Genomic DNA, 22,604 nt, shown 5'->3' with positions numbered 1-22,604 from the left:
CCTCATCTCTCCGTTCTTCCTCTTCCTAGCTGCTTTGGTCAGAGACAGCAATTGCTCACATTCAGCTTCAGCCAACTAGGACAATCCCGCTTCTGACTGGGCTGTGGAACAAACTTCGTTTGACTTGGTGACGTCAGTCTGTAAGGCAATTTCCGTCACAGGCTGTATGGTAGGGAACTCTATGAATCTTTCTAACATCTGTTCTTCCGTGATTATTGGTGGCGTTTGTTTCATTCTCGAAACACGTTCTACGGATGTAGTCTTTACCACTCGCTGGACTACTGGTGGGCTCTCATCCTTCGGATGGGGCGCGAACAGCTCTGTTGCCAGAGCCAGTAGTTTTTTACTTGTCTTGGTATCTGTTCTACGACTCATCGCATCCACGTTACAATTTTTCACGCCGGACCTATACTCGATGCTGATGTAACCCCAAGTTGTTAATTCATTCATCCACCTTGTCCGTTTCTGAGTAACATCGGCATCCAATCTTAACTTGTTCCGATGCAACAACGGGCGGTGATCTGCGAGTATAAACTATGGCCCATAGCTCCTTGTCATAGGTACACCAATTTCTCTCAGTTTTTCCAAGAGAACTACAGTAGTAGGCGATAACTCTTTTCACGTCATCTTGCTCCTGCGCGAAGACAACCCGTACTGCAAAATCAGATGCATCAATGTACATTTTGAAGGGTTCACCCCACCAGGGAAATCCTAGAATCGGTGTTGTAGTCAGTTTTGATTTCAAAATTTCAAAAGCATCCTCACACTGACTATCCCACACAAAGGGTACGTATGATTCAGTTAACCGCCTTAATGGCCTCGCAATTTCCGAAAAGTTTTGGACGAAGCGTCGGTAGTGCGAGCCAAGGCCTAGAAAACGTCTGTCAAGACGTGCCGATTGTGGGCGCTCCCAACTCTCCACCTTTTCGATGTTACCAGGATTAGGCTTGATTCCTGACTTACTGATGTGAAGGCCAAGAAATACGATTTGGTCTCGTAGCGACCAACTTGCTCAGATCCAAAAGGCGGTTTATCATCTGGGTTCATGATCCGGACAGGAATCAATGCACCCTGTGTCGTGGCAACGATTCTGTATGCCATTCCTCCAGTCAGGATGTTTCGTTCCAAGACTCCCTCATAAGAACCACCGGTGGTACCCCCCTCGTGCATCAAGTACGCTGGTTCGATCACGTCAGTCCAATGAGGCACAATGGTTGTTGTCAACAGTCTGGCTTTACAAACTTCTGGCATACAAACCTCATCAATTAGTGGGAAATCATGACCGCGGATATTGAGTTTCTTCTGAAGTGGGCTAATGGCTACATCGTAAGCCAACATGAAATCCCAACCGAGAATCGTAAGGGTTTCCAAATTTTCACACACTTTGAACGCGTGTTTAAATTTCAAAGGCCCTAAAACCACTAAACAACCAGAACTGCCCAGAACCGAAAGTTGTTCTCCATACAACGGGGTACATTCTCCCTGTCTATAAACACCATTCCATTCATCTGCTCGGATGACGGATAAATCAGCCCCGGTGTGAAGCAGAATGGGGATAATGTTATCCCTAATTTGCATTAGGATCCGTGGACTATTTCCTGGGGTCTTCTCTGGTTAGCAGCTGCCGACCGACCCGCATCTACAGCTCGCTCCAGTTTAGCGAACTCCACTCAGGGCAGTAGGCACTGCAGTGTCTATATATAGTAGCCACAGTGATAACATGAGCCATGCATTCGTCACTTCCAGATTGGACTGCAATAATGCCATTTTGTACGGCCTTCCAAAGAAGACGATCGCGCCCTTGCAGCGTGTACAAAACACTGCGGCGCGAATTGTGTGCAGGACGAAGAAATCTGAGCACATAACCCCAACATTGCGCGAGTTACACTGGCTCCCAGTGTCTGCTCGGATTGAATTCAAAATCCTAAAAACGCACTTATTTACAAGATCACACGGAGAGGGAGCGCCTTGAGCACGGACCAAATCCATGGAAAAGCGCTAAACAAAAACTTCATTATTATTATTATCATTATTGTTGAGGCTGGACTCGACGTCTATCTGCTGGATGGGTGTTTTCTCCCCATCTAGAGTCAGCATATGACCAGTTATTCTCTCGGGGTATCGCCTATCTTGGGAGTTACGCCTGTAGTACCGTTCATCATTATGAGGTCCAGCTTGATAATGAGAATCTGGCGGAGGATGAAGCGGTTGTTAGTTGGCACCAAATCCATCATTGAGATCTCTCTGCTGACCCTGGGGGCGGTAGTGTGGGGGCTCCCAACGTCCACGCCCCCAAAGCAATGTCCTATATGTAGAGTGACCACGCCTAGTCGCATCCTGATGTTGGGATGCGACTTCCTGAACACTATCATTCAAGGCCTGCTGTCGTGGGACTTGGAGTTTCTGTTGAATTGCTAACCTAATACTAACTGTGTCTGTCAAGCTCTGCATATTTGAGATCAGGGCATCTATTCGAGTCTGCATTGCACCAGCTGCTGGGTTAGCGGAATCCAAGTGAGAGGGTGCGCCCAACCCATCGGGATCTTGCAGCATCCAAACAACTGGCGGCGTTGGCTTAACCTCCCGATCCACATTTGGATTCACTATGCTATGAATCTGTAAATACTGCTGTCCCATTTGTACCGCTTCTCTGATATTTGCGGGGTTATGAGTGAGAAGATGGTACTGCATTGCCTTATCTCCAACACTCCTCATAAAATGTTCTCTCGCCATTAATTGTCGTGTCGTCTAGGAACTTCTGCATACGCCCTGGAAGTCGCTCGGGTAACTCTCAGCTCGAAATCATCTAACAACTCTTCATGTGCCCTCTGCAAACCCGAAAACTCATGTCGGCGGAGTAATGCATGCTCAGCTGGGTCCAAACGTCCGTTCAATGCCTCTTTGATTTCCTCATAATCACCCTTCTGAGCTGGGGTAAGATCATCATAAATGACAAAGGTTCGCCTAGTCAAATATAATGGCAGCGATTGATGTCTTCTTAGAACATCGGCACCAGCATCATCTGGTACTTGAGGGTTAAACAGGTCAAACCGCTTAAACCATGTAACGATATCCTGGGTGGCATCATCAGACAATGGTTCAAGCCTTGGTGGTCTAATAATAGCGGGCATCTTGTCTAATCACGCAATTTTCTTATCACCTCCTTCACCGTAAGCAGTTTCTAAACCTCTATATTTATAAAACTGGAAAATGCTGCAAACCTGTACAAGGAGGATACCGCGGTGACGTCACGGCTTTTCCAAGATGGCGCTGCATATTGTAAACAAACTCGATCCACGGCCAAGGGAAAATCAAGTCATTAAACAAAGTTAGATTTTTCGCATCAAATCAGAGTTATTAGTACTCGATCCACGGCCAAGGGAAAATCAAGTCATCAAACAAAGTTAGAAATTATCTAATCAGAGTTATTAGTATTTTTCTGCTCTGAAATAAGTCTTCAGACAATAAGTTATCATTTGAATAATGAAAAGTGCTGTTTTGATGGGGAAAAATAGGGTTTTTAAAACCAAATAGCCGGGCACCGATCTTCCAAAATTAGCGATGGTTTCAAAACAGTCTCCCAGATATGGGGCAATCTCTTCATTATCATAATGGGATTTGGAGGCATGTTTACAGATTTTACAAGTTCGAGACCTGTAGGACCTAAAACTCGCATAGATCCCCATAGATCCCCTCTATTTGTCGAGTTAGCGCCCCTGTAAGATCATGCATTTTCGGACACTAGAACGAAATCTTCCTGCGGATATCGCGGTTTAGGTGATGATTAAAGGAGAAATTGACTGTTCTTAGAGTTGTATGGGACAGAAATGAGTTCATACTTCATCAATACATGAATATATTATGATATGGGCGGGCTTCTAAGTCAAAACAACAACAAACAAATATATTATGATATGGGCGGGCTTCTAAGTCAAAACAACAACAAACAAACAACAAAAGTTAATCTGCTCTGTAAATTTTATTTTACACAGGAAGAATCCATACTAGGTATTGCAATATTTTATGTCTATAGGTGCACCATAAGCGTCTTCTATTGTCGAGCGTAGTATATATTGAGCTCCCGGGCCAAGGAGAGACCACTTCGTATTTCGCTTTCGTCGCACTCGGACCGGGCTTTATTCCTTTGGTATTCTTCGGTGTAAGTAGAATTTCTGCCGCTTTTGTGCTTTCGATTTCCTTTGTCCGTATTTCGGCTACGCCTACTGTGTAGTCTCCGCTTTGTGGCCTACGTGCTCTGGCCTCTACTAGGCTTCTGTGCTTTCGGATCTTGCTTCTCTTGGATTTGGTGTTCGTCTTTTCCCGTATTTCTCGTTTATGTCTATGTTTTATATGTTCTGTTTGTCTCTGCTTAAATTGTTGGTCCGTGGGTATCAACAAGCCCGTAGGGGTGCAATGTGTAAAGCTTAAATTGTTGGTCCGTGGGTATCAACAAGCCCGTAGGGGTGCAATGTGTAAAGCTTAAATTGTTGGTCCGTGGGTATCAACAAGCCCGTAGGGGTGCAATGTGTAAAGCTTAAATTGTTGGTCCGTGGGTACCAGCAAGCCCGTAGGGGTGCAATGTGTAAGCTTGAGTTGTTGGTCCGTTGGTATCAACGGGCCTGTTGGGGTACGCTGTGTAAAGCTCAAATTGTAGTTCCGTAGGTATCGGCAGGCCCGTGGGGGTGCAGTGTGGCTTGCATAGTTGTTGCCCATGGGGGTGCCATGTATGGAAGTATAGTTCGTGGATGCTCTATCGGCGCGTGGGGTATAAACGTGTCAAAGTTTGTGTCAAGCCATATGCGGCTCCAGTATAGCAGAGTGCGGTTGTTGAGTGCTCAAATATCAGGGGTTTGTTTTGTAATGTATTATTTCTTGTGTTGCAGATGGTTCAGCCGACTACCCTAAAGAAAAAGCATTCCCTGGTGGGGAAAAGTTTGCTGCCGCTGTTCGCACGGTTCAATGGTAGCCCTGATGAGCCCAGAGAGTTGGCTAGGATGGACAAGGATCAACCTTTGGAGAATCTGGATTCCGATGGTATCGCCACAGCCTTCAAGAAACTCACCGGAGAAAACATCGGAGACGTCCTTGCCGCCCTCGGCAAACAAAGTGGAGCTGGAGTGGCTTTATTGCACCATGCAATTGTGCTAGCGAACGAAATCGGCCAGCCAGTAGGGCAGCCCCTTAGGGTAAGTCAATAGCTTCAGTCCTATCGGTTGTGCGGTTAAAGTGGGTGATTATCTGTCGGCTATGTTCATGGTCTCTGGAAATGGTTATGTGAGCATGTGGTATAAGATGCGGCTGGTGTGCTCTGGGTGGTATGATTTCGGATGGGTAGAATGTTATGTTTCGGTGCTTGTGTTATAACAATGGTTTTGCTATTTCAGGACCCGCCCATCACTCCACCGGGTGTTTCGGATGATGTAAGTGAGCCACCGAGGAAGGTGCAGAGGATAGCGTGCCAGGCGACCGTAGCTGATCCAGTGCAGAAGGCAAAGGCGAAGGTGAGGTCCTTGGCATTACATGAAGAGCCCAATGAGTCGTTGATGTTGCTGTACCTGGAGGATTTAGCGGCGGCTGCTACTTCTGTTTCGCATAAGGACATGGAGTTGTTCGACGATTTATATCGTCAGGCAAGGCGTTACCAAGGAAAGGTGGACATGGCTAATGTTATCTTGACGGTGTTGGGTGGTGGTACGGGTGAGCTTATCACCAAGGCCATTAGTAAGTCGCTAAAAAAGGTAGTCGAACCGAAGCCGATTGAAACCGTGAAACCTGAAGAGAGCCCAAACCCAAGCCCGTCCATTCAACATAGGTCACCTTTAACGGATTTGTATAGCCAGGTTGCTGCGGTTGCATCTTTGCAGCAGATGATGAATCCGCTCTTTGATTCCTATAGGGGTGGGGCGTCAAGAGGTGCCCGGCGCGGCAGGGGTAGGGGAACGGATTCCTCTCCTCCAAATAATTATCAATGTTATTTTTGTAACTCACCAGATCATTTTTATCGTGATTGCGATAAAATGAAAGAGGCATCGAAGATGGCAAAAACGAAGTAGGTCCCCTCCCGGAGCATTCTGCTCTAGTGGAGATTTACATCTTCACGTGGGTGGGGGGCCGGGCTTCGCGTCCGTCGGATTTGTCTGCTGCGACTTTTAAAGCTACTGCTCTCTTTGTTTTAGGGTATGGACATTTTGGGTTACGAAATCCAGGATTGGGAATTCCAGATTCCGTTTGATCCGCAGAGAGCTGTAGCATCCAAGCATCTGTCGCCGCAGTGGACAACTCTGGATGGGCGTGAACCTCGGCTTTCCACCCACCAATGCCCGGATTTTGAAAGCGTTATAAATGACGGTGTATGTTTTGATTTGAACGAGCTGCCACTACGAAACCCTGATCATTTTGTAGCAGGTCAAGTTCATCAAAATTTAGATCAATGGCGGGAAGTCATTGGCCATGTTTCTGATACTTGTCCTGTTTCTAGCCAAGTATTATCATGGCTAACAGACGGTGTTAATGTGGATGATTTTTTCAGGCCATTTAAGGGCAACTTTAAAGGTGAATCGTTTGACTCGGATACCCCGCCTTCTCGATACTACCCGAATTCCAACAGTTGTCAGCAGTTTGGGGAGTTTATAGCCTCGGAGCTTCAGCAGCGTGTTAAAACGGGGGCAATGGAATTAGTTGGTCGGGTGGGCGAGTGTCAATTACCATCCATCATCATGCCGCTTACTGTCGAGCCTACAAAACCACGGCTTTGCATAGACAACCGATACTTAAATTTATGGATTAAGGATTCTCCGTTTCAATTGGAAACGCTTAAACATGTTTATAGGCTAGTTGATGAAAATGCGAGAATGGTCTCAACGGATGAGAAATCCGGGTATGATCATGTTCTCCTGTCCCCTTCCAGTTCATCTTACTTTGGCGTACAGTTTGGGGGTTGGGTTTTCCGCTGTAGATCTTTGCCGTTCGGGTGAAAGTCTTCCGCTTATATCTATCAAATGGTTGGGATGGTTGCAACAACGTATTTGCGCACATTTGGCATTCGCAATGCTCAGTATATCGATGATAGATTAGCCGTAGAGGCAGTGTTCTCTACTTCTAGCGTAAAGCATCTTCCAATAGAGGTAATTGCTTATGCTTTGTTGCAGCTATTAACGAGATTGGGTTACACATTTGCAATTCACAAGTGTAAGCTCGACTTTGGGACGTATCTCAAATATTTGGGGTTTATGGTTGATTCAGCTAGATTAGCTTATATTCTCCCGGACTATAAGAAAGTTAGCTTTGGGGCTTTGCGTGATTATATCCTGTCGTGCCAGCAGATCAATATCAAAACGTTGCAAAGATTTTCAGGCAAATGTGTGTCAATGTTGTTGGCAGTTCCAGCAGCTGCTCTCTACACTAGAGAAGTAAATGCGGCAATATCAATGGGCCTAAAAAATAGTAGGGATGTTCAAGTTTCTGGCAAGTTACGCGCTGAAATAGAACATTGGAGATTTTTAGATTCGTGGGGTGGTTGTTTGAAGTGGCGTTGGGAGTCACATAAGCAGATTGTTCTCGCAACAGATGCATCGCTTTTCAAATACGGGGCGGTGGTCACAGAGGGTGAGCATGCGGGTTTGAGCTTTTCTGATTTCTGGGACAAGGATGATAAGCGGCCAATAATTTTAAAAGAAGCTGATGCTTTGTTAAAATCGTTGCAATCCATGCAGCCTGATTTGGTTGGCAAAAGAGTGGATATCTTGACGGATAATAAGCCGCTCATCTTTGCATGGAAAAACCAAGGTTCAAAATCTTCTCCTTTGAATGATTTGTTGAAGCTCATATTTCAATTCGTCTTTCAAAATAGTATAGATTTGAGGCTTTTCTATGTGCCATCTAAGCTCAACCCTGCAGATGCTCCATCTAGATCACTAAGTTCCGATGACATTACGCTCGCAGACGAGGTTTGGACCATTGTCCAAAAGGCATTTGGCCCGCACTCTGTTGATCTCATGGCGCTGGATTCCAACGCCATGTTGGATAATAATCGGTTGTCTCTGCGACATTTTACTCCTTCACCTTCGCCATTTTCATCTGGCATCAATGTTTTTGCTCAGAATGTGGCAAAGGAGGGCAACCCGTACGTTTTTCCACCAGATAATCTTGTATTATCTCTTTTGTCGTTCTTAGCTCAGCAAACAGTGTCTGCTTTGACTATGATTGTTTTGTTAACGCCGGAGGCTTCCATTGCTTTGCCAATCCTCCGTGCATACTCTATCTCTAAGATATGCTTGGGTCAAAAAGGTCAAAAAAGAGTTATTAAGATTCCTTCAAAGCTGGGATATAAGCTTGATGGTGATGGTTTAAAATACCCTTTAATTGCCTATAGGCTTTCTTTTAAAAAGGGTAATTAATTTTTCAGATGGCGGGTCGGCGGCGTCTTTTGTCGGGCATCGATTTGCAGGGCATAAACAATCGTTTGGATATCTTGGATGAGCGACACTTGAACTCCGAAATGGTTAAAAGGAAAACGAGTGAGCAGCTTAGTTTGGAGCATTTTTTCTCATTGTTGCCTTTTCATGTCAATATTCAGTCTTGTACTCCTCAACATCTAAGGCGGTATTTGGTTTGGAGGGATGTGGATGGCAAAACAAAAGTTCATGATGTAAAGTGTCTGTTTTTGGGAGACAAATCGTTATCAACATGTCTTTGCCCGACAAGATTAGCCCATGGTACTCTTATAACCATTGTTCAAAGATTATCAAAAATATTTGAGGAAGAAGGCAGGGGGAAGGAATGGTGTACGAAATAGGAAACCGGAAATCCCGCAAAATCAAATGTCATAAAGCTGTACTTGAAGAAAATTTCGGAAGAGCAGGCTAAGGCCCAGATAGTTCCAAAACAGGCCAAGCCGTTATTTCTCTCTAAATTGGAGAAAATCTCTTCTTACATAGATAACCAGTTGTCTAGGCCAGATATCACTTTGCGTCAGCGTTTCGTTTTGTTTCGAGACCAGGCGTTCTTTAAGTTACAATTTTTTGCGGGTGACAGGGTTTCCGATTTATCGGGCGCTCCTAGTCAATCGGTTAGATATCTTGCTGATAACACTGGCATGGCTGTTTCGCATACATATACGAAAGTCATAAGAGGAGATGGGAGGTGTAACACCTTTGTTATCAAGAGATGTGATAACGCGGCTCTATGCCCCGTAAGCGCACTGGAGCGCTACTCAGCTTGGGCCAAAAGCGCTGGGGTAGATCTTTCGCTAGGTTACCTCTTTAGGCTAGTAAGTGACTCGGGTAAGGTATTAGATCAATGTGTCTCATATGCAGTGATGTATTCCCGCTTGTTGGAGTATTTGACGACGCTCAATATCTACGAGGGGGAGACACCTCATAGTCTCAGGTCGGGTTGTGCCATAACGTTGAAGTTGTCCGGGGCGGCTGACTCCAATTCCCAGACTATGAGGCATGTTGGTTGGTTCAAAGAATCTTCATGCAGTTATTACAGTCGTGAGGATTCTTTGAAAGAGCCGGCGCAGTTGGCTCAGAGGTTAGCTTCGTCACCAGCTTTGTCGGGAAAGATTGAATCTGATTACCAACGCTATGCAACATTTAACACTTTGAATCATGCAATCTAGGTGTCGTTTTGTTAATGTATTGGTCTTGGTTCTGATAATCCATTTCTGTCGAGTGTGTCCATAATTGTATCACTTTTAAGGTAGCGTTTGTAATTGATAAACTCTTGTCAAATGGGTTGAAGGTTTATATTTTCTGTAATTAAAGCGGATATTATAAAAGTTTCTTCTTCAGTCTATGTAAGTTGTCGTTCCTGCCATCCCATGATACCATGAGCTTTGCCTGTGGACATCCATTTGCTGTTCATGGTTTTGGGTGTTGTGGGGTGATGGGTGATGGGGTGATGGGGTATTGGGGGAAAAAGCTGGAATGGTGATATGGAATGTTTTCGGGAATCCATATCAGGTTGATATTCAGGTTTTCCTCCCAATACTTTCAGCGAGATAATGGAAGACGCTTAGGATGTGTTCACACCATAAGCGTCTTCTATTGTCGAGCGTAGTATATATTGAGCTCCCGGGCCAAGGAGAGACCACTTCGTATTTCGCTTTCTAGGATCTCTGGGCAGAAGCTTTTGCCCCGTATTCTACGGGGATTGAGCGTATGGCCGTTGGGTGCCATGTTGGTCGCCTCGGCCCCAATTTTATTAGCTTACGTTGTCTTTTGGAACTTTGGGCTGTGGGGATCGGAGGATCCTTTTGCCCACCCCACCCCCCCTTTGCGGTCTTTTATTTTCTCGCCCCTGAGTATCAGGTTGATATTCAGGTTTTCCTCCCAATACTTTCAGCGAGATAATGGAAGACGCTTAGGATGTGTTCATTTTTGTGTACAGGAGCGCACCAGACAGTGGGACGTAAAGGTATGTTCAGTGCTGGTGCTGTCAGTAGACTGAATCTGATTGGCCATAGCGATCACTAATATGGGATGTGATCACGTGATATGACGTCACCGCGGTATCCTCCTTGAAACCTGTATACCAATACGCGCAAAGCTCGATCGTGACGTTAGAGTGACTAAACCACTCTCTTGATTAACTTACAGAGAGTGGCCCGGAACTGGCTAATAGTGGTTCCACACGACAGATGCTAAATGCAATCACCTACAGTACCCGCTTCGCTTTGAAATGAACTGTTACACACTGGTCACCTGTACAGAAGTTGGTCGTCGATTTTCAAACATGGAATATTTTATTCAATTAAATCTGCCAGTCCATTCTAACAGTCAAATGTGTGTAATTTACGACTGAAAAAGACACCTTATATGAAAAACTAAATATATTAACGAAACATATATTAACTAAAGACATTGGTTTGGGTCGTTAAAACACTAACATTTATTCCTAGCCAAAGATTCGTATTTTCCAATATACAAAAATACAAGCCATTTGGCGACATTAGCTCACTTGGGTGGATAGTTCAATGTTGCCGCTCCAGATGGTGACCTTGACAACACCGGTATTTAGTCGCCTGCATTCTGTGGCGAGGAATGATCGAGGCCAATATTCTTTGTGTGGTATTGGGAGATTTAGAAAACATGGTTGATTAGTCATGCTCAATATCAAGCAGTGGTGGATCATTTTGAGGGTTGCGCATTCAGTACTAGTTTTGGGATCCTCTCTTACTGCTAACAGGCATAGATTTTAAAATATATGCTTGCTACTTAGAATATAAGCCTGACAGACAAAACAGGTACGTTACTACTCCATTTGTTGTTGTCGTCTGCTAGCACTATGGTAACCACAGGGCACTGTCCAAATGCAATCCCTGCTGCTGAAAAGGACAGCAATGCCAACTAATGCTAAGAAAGGTCAGAAAACAGTATAAGTGACCTCAGAGACCACCACCGCCTGACTATGATCCACTACACAATACCCTATGAACAATGCAACGAGCGCGATACATTATAAATGTACATGCTATTTATAGACATGCTTACTGTTGATACTCTCAGTCTCAATAGACACCTTTCTGCGCGTATACATCCAATGCATAACTTACCATATTCAGTGAATCCGCATCACAAAATTTCATGCTCGCCACAGATGGCTATTTTATTATCTATTTGCATAAGGCAAGTACACGAGCATTGGACACAGCTGCATCCTGCTTCTAGGTTCGATTTCCAAGAGTTCGAATACACATATTTGTTGGAAATAAAGTTCATTTCTGATTCAACGAGCCACATATAGACATCACCACAAACGCAACGATACCCCTTGCACAAATATTCGTTATACCATCGCCGAGGAATCAGGTCACAAAAAATAGCCCGCGCAGATTTAAAGAGGTTGAATAGCGCCTCCAGAAGCAAGCAACAGCGCCACCCGTAGCAGAAATAAGAACTGCTTAGTGACGTCATGGTTTCCATATACGGCATCTCATTTGCATATTTTTACAACCTTATTTACTATGAGTTATAAATATGCCAGTAGCACGTGGATCATGCCGGGCGGCGCTGTCAGGTGTTTCCACTATGGGTTACATAATCGGCTACAAAGAGGCCAGTGTTCTAGTAAATGAAGTTAGCAATGATAGCGAAAGAATGTTAGTGTATGTTACGCAGTCAATAGCGATAGTAGTGAGTTGGAGAGAGGAGAAAATGGAAAATAGAGAGAATAGTAGTATGGATTTCGAGTCCCAAGAAGAAACTTTGTAAAGTTTTCATCAAACTGATAATCATATTCCTTCCTTCTCTGTCTCCAACAATTAAAAGTTGCTGCAGTCAACCTGATGCGTTTATCCGCGAGCGAATCGACGAGACAAGCATTTTTCAAGCATCCGAATGGTACCTTACAGATCCGCAAGGGGCGCGTTACCGAAAATGTTGCAAAAATCAATAACGTGATCGTAAATATTGTCATATTTTTCAAAATGAGAGTATGTAAATGATACGCAGACGGTAAACCAATGAAAGGCCAGTATCTATTGAACCTTACAAGTGATTTGGGGGCCTTGAAACTCCTTATATTTATCAATGAAACCTTATTCCCGCCTAAGGTTTTGACCGGGCCGTCCAAAACTCCCCATTTTTTGGCGGGCCATTCCCTTTAATTGATCACTTAGCCAAGTGAGTCAAAAATCGTTAAGAATTAGGCCCCCGGTAAGCCGCCACTTCAGCGCCACCCGTGGGGCCTAATAGTAATAGACTCTCGTGACGTCATTTCTCGTGGTTCGCTTACTCAGCATCCAATGCATTGCATGCACGTACATCGCTTTGTGGTTCAGTATTAATAAAATCAACGAAGCGTCGGAATAGAACGAGACAGCGATCGTTTTGGTGTTAATTCAGACCGTTTCTCGCAGAAAAACATAACAAGCAGGGTAACCTCACGTTAGTTTCCAAGTGTTTCCAAGGTACACATAATGCCATCGGCAGTAGCTGACATCACGTTGTAACCTCACAGCGGGTTCGTAAACCTGATATTTTCCGACCTGTCATGATCAAAAACTCGAAACTAACCATGATTTTTCCGATACTTCCACGATTTCGGTCCAAATTTATCCTTCTTTTCGCAGATTCAGGCCCACTCGTCAGGCGCCACTGTGACACCCGTGTTGTCCTCCCGGTAGCAATGCAACACGAACATCAGGGTGTTCCGTTTCACAACGTTTATTAGAGATAATTGGAACAGAAAATGGAAGCGGGACTACTCAACTCGCTACATCTGCATCATACATCTGCGCATCCCCCACGAGCCAGAGATGTTTAGTTAATAAGGGGGAAATACCACCGTCACACTTGCTGTTAGGCATGTTTTCGACTCCTAGCTAAGTCACTTTTGGCTTTCCTACCGGCCTACTATCACTTTCAGTTACTGTTGGAGTTTCTGTTGAAAACAATAATACGAAACGATTGGAGCAAAATAACGTTCCTTGGAAAATAGCAGTTAAATGATTGATTATCATTATCATAAGACCATGCAATCAATCAGGAAAGACATTTCTATCTCTATCAAAACAACCGATGAGAATTCTACATAATAGAAATGTTCAGCATATTCACATGTATCAAGAATGACCATCGCCAGACATTTTGGGTGGTGGGGTTTTCCCCCGCAAGACATCCCTAATGGCCCCACCCCATAAGCTAAGCTGGGCTAGCTCATTCACTAACCGCACGAAACGTGTAGGAAAATGTTCAGCATATCCTCACGTTTCAAGAAAAACCAATGCCAGACCTTTTGTGTGGTGGGTTACCCCCACCAGACGCATATTATCAACCCCCCCCCCTTCGACCCGCGCGAACGATTATCGATGACAACTGAGAAGTTTATTGGACACAGGTTAAGTGTCTTTTCTATCAAAACTTTTGCACAATTGAACTTTAATGGGAGCCTGGAAAGAGTGAAACGTACAAAAGTGCAAAACTTTGCTTCAGAAAACGAAAACGAGGAAAGCAAAGTCACCTGCCTTGCAGATGGCAAAGACTAATGCTGAAAAGATTGATGTTTTTGTCCGTATAGTCCATGCAGACTGAACCCATCACTGACTCCGAGATTCCGAGAAACTGCACTCATATCCACGCCTTTCTATGCATTCAGTCAAGTCATGAACTAAATCTGGTGCATTCTATTCATCAATTTCCAGGACAATTATTTCAAGTCGGTGTTCTGGGGCGGGGGAGGGGGCGGGGTGGCTTAAGAGGTTCATATTGGGTTGATATGACGTCACGAGTGTGAAGGGAATCTAATTTTTCTGCTCCGACAAAATCACGTTTTTTTCATAGTTAATAACTATCGTTCGACGATGAAAAGACATTAGTAAGATAGAGCTGAGGAGAGAGTATCCAGTGATTGTTGGTTGAAGAAGGTTTTATTCCTACTTCTTGCAAAAACCGTTGTGGTTTGTTGCTGAAAGACTGTCCTAAGTGTGAACATACATGTACGTGTACATATGTATGTTCATTAGCAGTGGGCAACGAGCACAGCCGAACTTTTTCGTCAAGCTTCAATGGCCTCAAAGACCATTGCTGAACATTTCTCTTGAACGCCCAGACTAGCTTGGGAAAAGTGTAAATGCGATCAACGTTCGCCACATGAGGGCTTTAAGCCTAATAGGAAGTCCAGATTTAAAAACGACCCGAAGAGACCTTGTCAATGCCGATGGTGAGGCTGAAATTTCCGATGCTCAGACGATTGCAGATACTCCTGAAAATACCGCATCCCAGAAGGGTGGAGTTCATGTAGTAGACAGTGCCCTACTAGCATATCTTGCATACACGATGCAATCAGCCTCACGGAGCAATATCAAAAAGGTGGCTGTCCAGAACTTCACGGGAGATGATGTTACGAAAGCGAAGGACCTCTTGTGGGAAGCAGCTGGCAAGGATATAATCGGTATCAAAAAGAGTCGCCAGTCATCTGCCACTAGAACTGCAGAGGAGGTCCATATCGGTGATATCATGGAGGCGATGGGAAAGCTCGATGCCGCTGGTGCCATGCCGAATATAGTGGTTACAGCAATGCAGCTGGGTGCCCTGCCAAAGATTCACCCGTAGGATATCAGTTATATGACGATCGCCTATCGCATGGCTGATGTGGAGGAGAAAACGAAAAGTATTCAGGAATGTGTCGATATGCTAATGAAAGAAAATCGTGTCCTGAAGGAGTCGATCGGCGCCCTTAAAAACAAGGGGGTATCAAAGGGCAACGATGATACTGCGAACTGGGACGATATGAACGTTGAGTCATTCGAGTCTGTATGGCCAGCATCTCAAAAGGTATCTGAGTCGGGTTCGAAAAATGAAAGTGAACAACCACGCTCATTTGCTAGTGTCCTTGCAGGATGCCGGGGTATTTCACCTCGACCTGATCGGCGTGGAGTGGCCAGCGGGAGGGGGCGTCGACCCGGACCATTCCCAACGCGACAGTCACTCAAACCACCGGCGGTATCGAAACTGATCGATACTCATGGTGGCAGTAACATTTCACTAGATCGCCTGAGTGGATGTAGTGAGAGAACATATCAAAGTGATGATGGCTTCCGTCAGTCTAGCTATCATCAGCGTAAGGAGCGACGAGCTGAGACCAAGAGGAAGAAAGTCATAGAGGGGAAGGCCAAACGCCAAGACAGCGTGGCCTTCAAGGGAGCTCCAGCTCCCAGTTGTCATTTATTCATTTGCCGCGTTGCTGGTGATCCACATCTTAGTGACATGAAAAAGTATATCGAAGATAATAACATTGTGGTCAGAGAACTACAACAGGTTTCTCACGCAGAATCGAAATATAAGTCGTACAAACTAACGGTAGCTGTCAATCAATACAAGGACCTGTTTGACACTGAGTTGTGGCCAGAAGGTGTAAGAATTAGGAAATATGTCACTCCGCGCGGTGGGGAGTCCACTACCTAAGCAATCAAGTTCATGCGAATACGCCTTATTGTACTACTTGTTGTTATGTGTGCTAGTGTTCAGAACTTGTCATCACGTAAGGACAACAGTGTGGCGCATGTTAACCGTGTTCGATGTCAACAAACATGTGAACTGCCAACATACAATAGTAACGGCCTTGGCGCTGGTCGTAAAGAACACATACGCGATATTCTTGAAAGTTCTGACTTTCTTTATCTACAGGAGCATTGGCTTTGCCAAGATCAATTCCCAGACTTCAAAAATAGTCTTGTCAAGCTTGGTTGTCAAGTGCGTGTGTATGGCACATCTGCGATGGATGGCAAAACATTATTACGGGGGAGACCTTATGGGGGCTGTGCTTTTATTTGGAAGAGAGGTATTGCTGCATCAGTTAATCCTATTGAATGCGAGTCCCATCGCTTATGTGCGGTATCCGTTAAATTTGACAACTATGGCTTTCTGTTCATAAATGTTTACATGCCAACCGACAGTGCAGAAAACGTTCCTTAATTTAGTGATGTACTTGATGAAATTTCAAGAATATGTGCTTCCTCAGATATGGATTATATTTGTATCGGTGGTGATTATAATACTGACTTTGGTAGGACTAGATCTGGAGAAACTCTCGCCCTGCAGCATTTCATTAACTTCGAATCACTACACTGTGGGCTGACGCATGAAAAGTATGAGGTTGATTTCACGTTTGAATGCAAAATCACAGGTTCCCGGTCTACATTAGACAATTTCATTGTTTCTGAGAATGTGTTTGCGGCTATAAAGGAGTATAGAGTTAATCATAGTGGCGCAAATCTCTCAGATCATTCAAGTCTGCAAATCTCAATAGAAATAACAACCTCAAATGCGGTGGCGGTTGAACAGCCTATCCCTTTTCAAAGCCTGTGTTGGGATAAAGCTACACCTCAGACTCTGAATGAGTACAGAGATAAACTGGATAGTTTCGTTGATGACATTAACATTCCGTTCGATGCAATTTTTAGCAATGACTTTCTGTGTACCTGTGATGACCATCGAACTGACATAGAGATATTCCATGACAGTATCATAAGTGCCTGTTTGAAGGCGGGTTCAGATAGTATACCAAGTGTCAATCGCTCGGATGAGGTGGCTATGGGTATTGCTGAGTGGAATGACAATGTGAGGGAATTAAGGAACACATCAATTTTCTGGCATAACATTTGGAGGGACAATGGAAGCCCTAGAAATGGCGTTGTGGCTGATATAATGAGACAAACGCGGGCAAGATATCACTTAGCTGTCAAGAATGTGAAAAAGAATAGGGATCAAACCTCAGCAAACACTCTGGCAACTTCTCTTCATGGCAAAAAGACTGATGACTTCTGGAAAGAGGTTAAAAAGGTTAAGGGTAAAAACAAAGAAAGTCCGATTACTGTTGATGCTAGATCCGGTCGGGCGGAAATTGGTGATTTGTTTGCGGATAAATTTCGAACTTTGTACAACTCTGTATCATACAATGAAATCGAATTGCATCAGCTGTTTAATGATATTCTGGAGAAGGTTACCGATGAATGTTGTGGCCGTGATTGTGAGGGGGGACACAGCATCTCAATAGATAATGTGATGGCAGGAATGGGAAAACTTAAGAATGGCAAGCAGGACAGTACCGCTGGTTTATCATCCAACCATTTCATTCATGCAAGCCACAAGCTAGGCGTTTATCTGTCTTTTTTATTGAATGCTATGGTGTCACATGGTTTCTGTCCCGGGGCTTTTTCACAATCAGTCATTGTACCTATTCCTAAGAATACAAGGAAGTCGCTTAATAGTTCTGATAACTGGCTTACTGGACTTTGCGCAACGCAACGAAACGAGCGAAATGGGGGAGCGACCATTATGTTTTACCCCGGTACGTCAAGTTCGATACATGGTGTCAGTCACCAGTATATATGTGTTTTCCATTATGAATACGTGTTTTTAAAAATAAAATCATGAATTTCCTTTCCATTAGAAGAAAACGATGACGACGTTTCAGTTTAGGAGCCTAAGTTTTGTGGTCCAAATGAAAGCATAACTTCACTTCACACTTTTCGGGGTTGAAAATGTACTCACGTAAATTACCAAAATTACATGCCAAATTCGCACATGACCTGTTATTTCTCAAAGCTTGGAAGCTCAAATGTCAGAATGTAATGTATGCGCGTAATGTATACTCTCAGCAAGCGAATAGTTGTGATCGTCGGTTTTTGATACGAATCGTTTCCTGTATAGCCGTTACAAGTCGTTGTCTGAATATGATGTGAACCTGTTTACCGTTCAATGCTGCTCCCTGTGGCGCTGTACCCGCAAATGTTCAATGAAAAAAATGCTGATAATGACTTACACGGCTTGTTCGCATCGTAAACATAGTGGTACCCGGGTTAACTGTCTTTGCGTCTGGCCTAATTTTACAACGATTACTCCCCATGTAACCACGATCTGGGATGGACAGGCTGTGTATTATGAATAGAAAATGTCACCTAGGGACCGTTGCGTAGAATACTTTTTTGGCGAAATATTGCGCAAAGTCCAGTAAGCCCTGATAACTACCGAGGTATCGCTCTCAGTAGTATCATAGGAAATATTCTTGATTATGTCATCTTGGACAAATACGGTGCTCTGATGCCAAGTTCGGATTCAAGAAAGGTGTTTCAACAACCTCCTGCAGTTTCGTTGTTGAAGAAGTAATACGTCACTACAACAATAATGACACCCCCGTCTACTGTGTAATGCTGGACGCTAGTAAGGCTTTCGACAGTGTACATTTCATCAAACTATTTAGACTTCTTCTTAACAAAGGTTTGTGTCCCCTTATAGCTCGCTTTCTGGCGACACTATACAGTATTCAGAAAATGAGTGTCAGGTGGGATTGGTATACATCGATTCCTTTCACTGTCTCCAATGGGGTTAAACAGGGTGGGGTCCTGTCCCCGATTCTCTTTAATCTCTACATTGGAAAACTCGTTGATAACCTGGGTAAATCGAAGTTCGGCTGTCGGATCGGGAATATCCCCCTCGCAGCATTAGCTTACGCCGACGATATAATTATTCTTGCACCAGCACTATTTGCGCTGAATGAATTACTAGGAATCTGTAATGAGTGTGCAGTTGAATACAAGATAAAGTTCAATGCCGCTAAAAGTAAGCTGTTGGTGTTCTGCCTTCAGAATGTTGGACATATTACGGTATTTTTCAGTGGTGTTGTTTTAACACCCAACAACAGTGAGCTACACTTGGGAATTCCGTTTGGACCGGATTCCGGCCGGGTTCGAATACAGTCTAGTATCAATGACCTGTACGCTAGGACCAATCTTCTTCTTTGTCAGTTTTATCATGCCAGCACTGATGTCAAGTATGCACTGTTCAAGACTTGTTGTATGTCACTTTACGGATGCCAAATGTGGGACTAGTCCAAGCCCGCAGTGGTCGACTCATTCTATATCGCGTGGAGAAAATGTATCCGACGTATCATGGGTTGCCCGTACAGAACTCACAACTGCCTTATTCCCAATATAATTGACGATCTCGATGTAAAAACTGTAATCATAAAGCGAACACTGAACTTCATCAGGACAATCTATGCTTCACATAACATGTACGTTGAACTCTGTTCGAAATTGATGGTAAATGGGAGTGGCTCGCCTCTCAGCAATAGTTTAAATTACATCAGTAGGGTTGCCAATAAGTCCAAATTTGAGCTAGTTAGGGCTGGCATCAGCATTGGACTTTTAAATGACGCTGAAAATGACGGCAATGTATTAATTGGTGCTCAAGTTAGAGAGTTAATTTCCATGCGAGACTATGGACACCCCTTATTATCCAAGGACGAGATTTCAGATATGATAGAATTTCTTTGCGTTTCATAGCTGTAACCTGGACTCATGTGATATTTATTTGCCAGCGGAGAAGACACAAAATGTAACACTTGTCAGTTGAATTGTAAATTTTTGCACCATGTAATCTAAGCACTGCACAGTTATCAAGTGTATCTGATTTTGTAATCTTATACGAATAAACATATCCATATATATATATATATTTGTTTGAATGAATATGTTGGAAACTCCAATGAAGATAGATGAAGATGCGAGGTGCAGTTGAAGACACATACGTCATCAGGGGGACTGAGCAAATGGCGAAAAACTTCTTTAATATGGAGTGTTCTAGAATAAACTTGGGAAACTCCTCCTGAGCGAATGGAGACGAGATCATTACTGGAATATCTTCGGTGGGAAGACTTTGTTTGGATGGGATATTGCTGATGGTATGTCCCTGATGAAGAAGTCACCAAGCCAGTACATCTCCAAGAGGATCACGGAGAGGTCGACACACTGATTGAATTTCATCTTTCTAACATTTCGGCAGGTGAGATCATTGTCAGGGCATCAGACACAGATGTTTTGGTTATACTAATTGGTGCACTAGGATAGCAACATCAAGAACTACGATCTGGGAAGACCATCATTATGGATTGTGGGTTGGGAAGCAGTCGGAGATATATCAACGTACCAATATATTGCCGAAGTTCTTGAACAGCGCAAACCAGGACTTTCCAGAGCACTACCCGGATACCATGCTATGCCTTCAGCGGGTACTATTTCACATCAGCCTTTTACAGGTAGGCATGCCATGTCTTATTGAAGATATACTCAAGAACTACACACTATCAAATTGTCATTTCAGACTTGGTCCATTCCTGTTATATTGATTACATGAGGTTAATCAATTGATTGATGCTGGGCATATTGATACATATACAAAGGGTGTGGAGGTGTCTTGCACATTCTTTGATTTGATCTTGATGACAAACATGATTACCTTGTTTGATATATTACTGGTAGAAGATCTACATATTCAATCACCTGGTATATGAGCTTCTGTTTATTATATTTACTGTATTTTTCAGGAAAGTTATAACTCCAAATCGTATAAGCCCTCAGTGACTGGTACTACACGTTTTAAATTTGTTGCAAAATCAGCTAATGTTAGAATAACTAAGTTCATTTTGTCTGGACAGCTAAAAGACTAGTATTTGTCTTATTCAGGATCAGAATCGGAGTCTTCTGTCCATGGGTTCGTCATCAGAACAACTAAGTTCACTAAGAGATGCAGTGTCGGGATCTCATTCGTTTCCAACAATAATTGTCTCATCGCTGTCTCTTTGCCATGACTGTCACTATGTCCTTCTGCATGGCAGGAGTAGATCACCTACCCCTACAGATGCTCGAGCTTGGTAATTTATGACGCATTGGGATATGTTGAGATACACTTTATTGATTAGTCAACTTTGAAGGGATGTGTGACACCGCCGAAAATGTCTGACGGTGGTTGTTCTTGATTCATATGAGTATGTTTTTGATAATTTGTAGCAACAATTTTCATGCGGTTAGTTAATAAGCTAGTCCAGCTCATAGCTTAGAAGGATGGGGCAAATAAAGACGTCTGGTGGGGATACCCCACCACTCAAAATATCTGACGATGGTCATTCTTGATACATGTGAGTATGCTGGATATTTTGCAACAAGTTTCGTACGATTTATAGTAAATGAGCTAGTCTGGCTTAGCTTTCAGGGGTACCCCACCACTGAAAATATCTGGCGATGGTCATTCTTGAATGTGAATATACTAAACACTTTGCAACAAGTTTCGTGCGGTTTATAGTAAATGGGCCTGTCTAGCTTACCTCGGTAAGGGTGGTGCAATTAGGGATCTCTGGTGGGCGTACCCCACCACTGAAAATATCTGGCGATGGTCATTCTTGATACATGTGAATATACTTGACATTTTGCAACATGTTTTGTGCGGTTAGTAAATGAGCTAGTCTAGCTTAGCTTTAGGGGTAGGATAATTAGGAACGTCTGGTGGGGGTACATGAGATATGAGAATATGCTGAACATTTTGCAGCAAGTTTCGTGCGGTTAATAAACGAACTAGTCGAGCCTATTTTGGGGGTCCAATTATTTATCCCCTCCTGACCACACCCACCACAACGAGCGCGGCAGACGTTCATATCCTTTGGTAGTTACCCTTAAGGAGCCTGTAGACACACATAGAAATTGGTTAACTTTTTAGCTAGGTTGAACCCCCGGGCTCCTTGTCTATAACACACGGTGTATGTGACAATCGAAGACAAATCATACTCGGGGATTCCTAGTCCAGTCGCCTCGCAGTAGAATTTGATCTAGTTATCCTGTCAAATCATTTGCCGTCGAAATATTACAACACGATTATTTTGCTGAATCAGCATTTCTTTTGTTGTCCCCTCTTGGCGTATTAGTTTCACCAGCGGTACATGGATGCCGCCAATAGCTTCACATGTAAACGTTTCCATGTCATCTTCCGATGTTGAAAAAGACCGAGTTGTTTTATTCAATAACAAAGCAACTGATGGAGCATCTAAAATACAAGCAAGGCTTTTTAAAGCTGATTCCATTTCAGCAAGTTATGCGTTATAACACCTTAAACCCACCAATCTCTCTTCAACCTTAATGATCCCCCTCAGGAATTATTACTCTGCATAATGTGAAGCTGTACGACCAAATACCACCTCACCCATGTTTCAACCCACAACAAAATACGCAGGTCATCCCGTAATGTCATCCATAGTGTCAATCGACCTATAAATGAGAAGTTTACGTTAGAAAGAGGAGACATTCAATGTACTCTATATTCAAGGCCATA

At 43.7% G+C, this 22,604-nt stretch overlaps 1 pseudogene; it reads left to right on the top strand.

Moving 5' to 3' along the window:
* Positions 1-4,116: 4,116 nt before the first annotated feature.
* LOC135502572 (uncharacterized) lies at positions 4,117-10,055 on the top strand (annotated as a pseudogene).
* The last annotated feature ends 12,549 nt before the right edge of the window (positions 10,056-22,604 follow it).

The sequence above is a fragment of the Lineus longissimus genome, chromosome 18 (genome assembly GCF_910592395.1).
Source record: "Lineus longissimus chromosome 18, tnLinLong1.2, whole genome shotgun sequence".
NCBI classification, from domain to species: domain Eukaryota; kingdom Metazoa; phylum Nemertea; class Pilidiophora; order Heteronemertea; family Lineidae; genus Lineus; species Lineus longissimus.
Note: the sequence above shows the minus strand (reverse complement) of the source record. Positions and strands in the feature narration are given on the sequence as shown.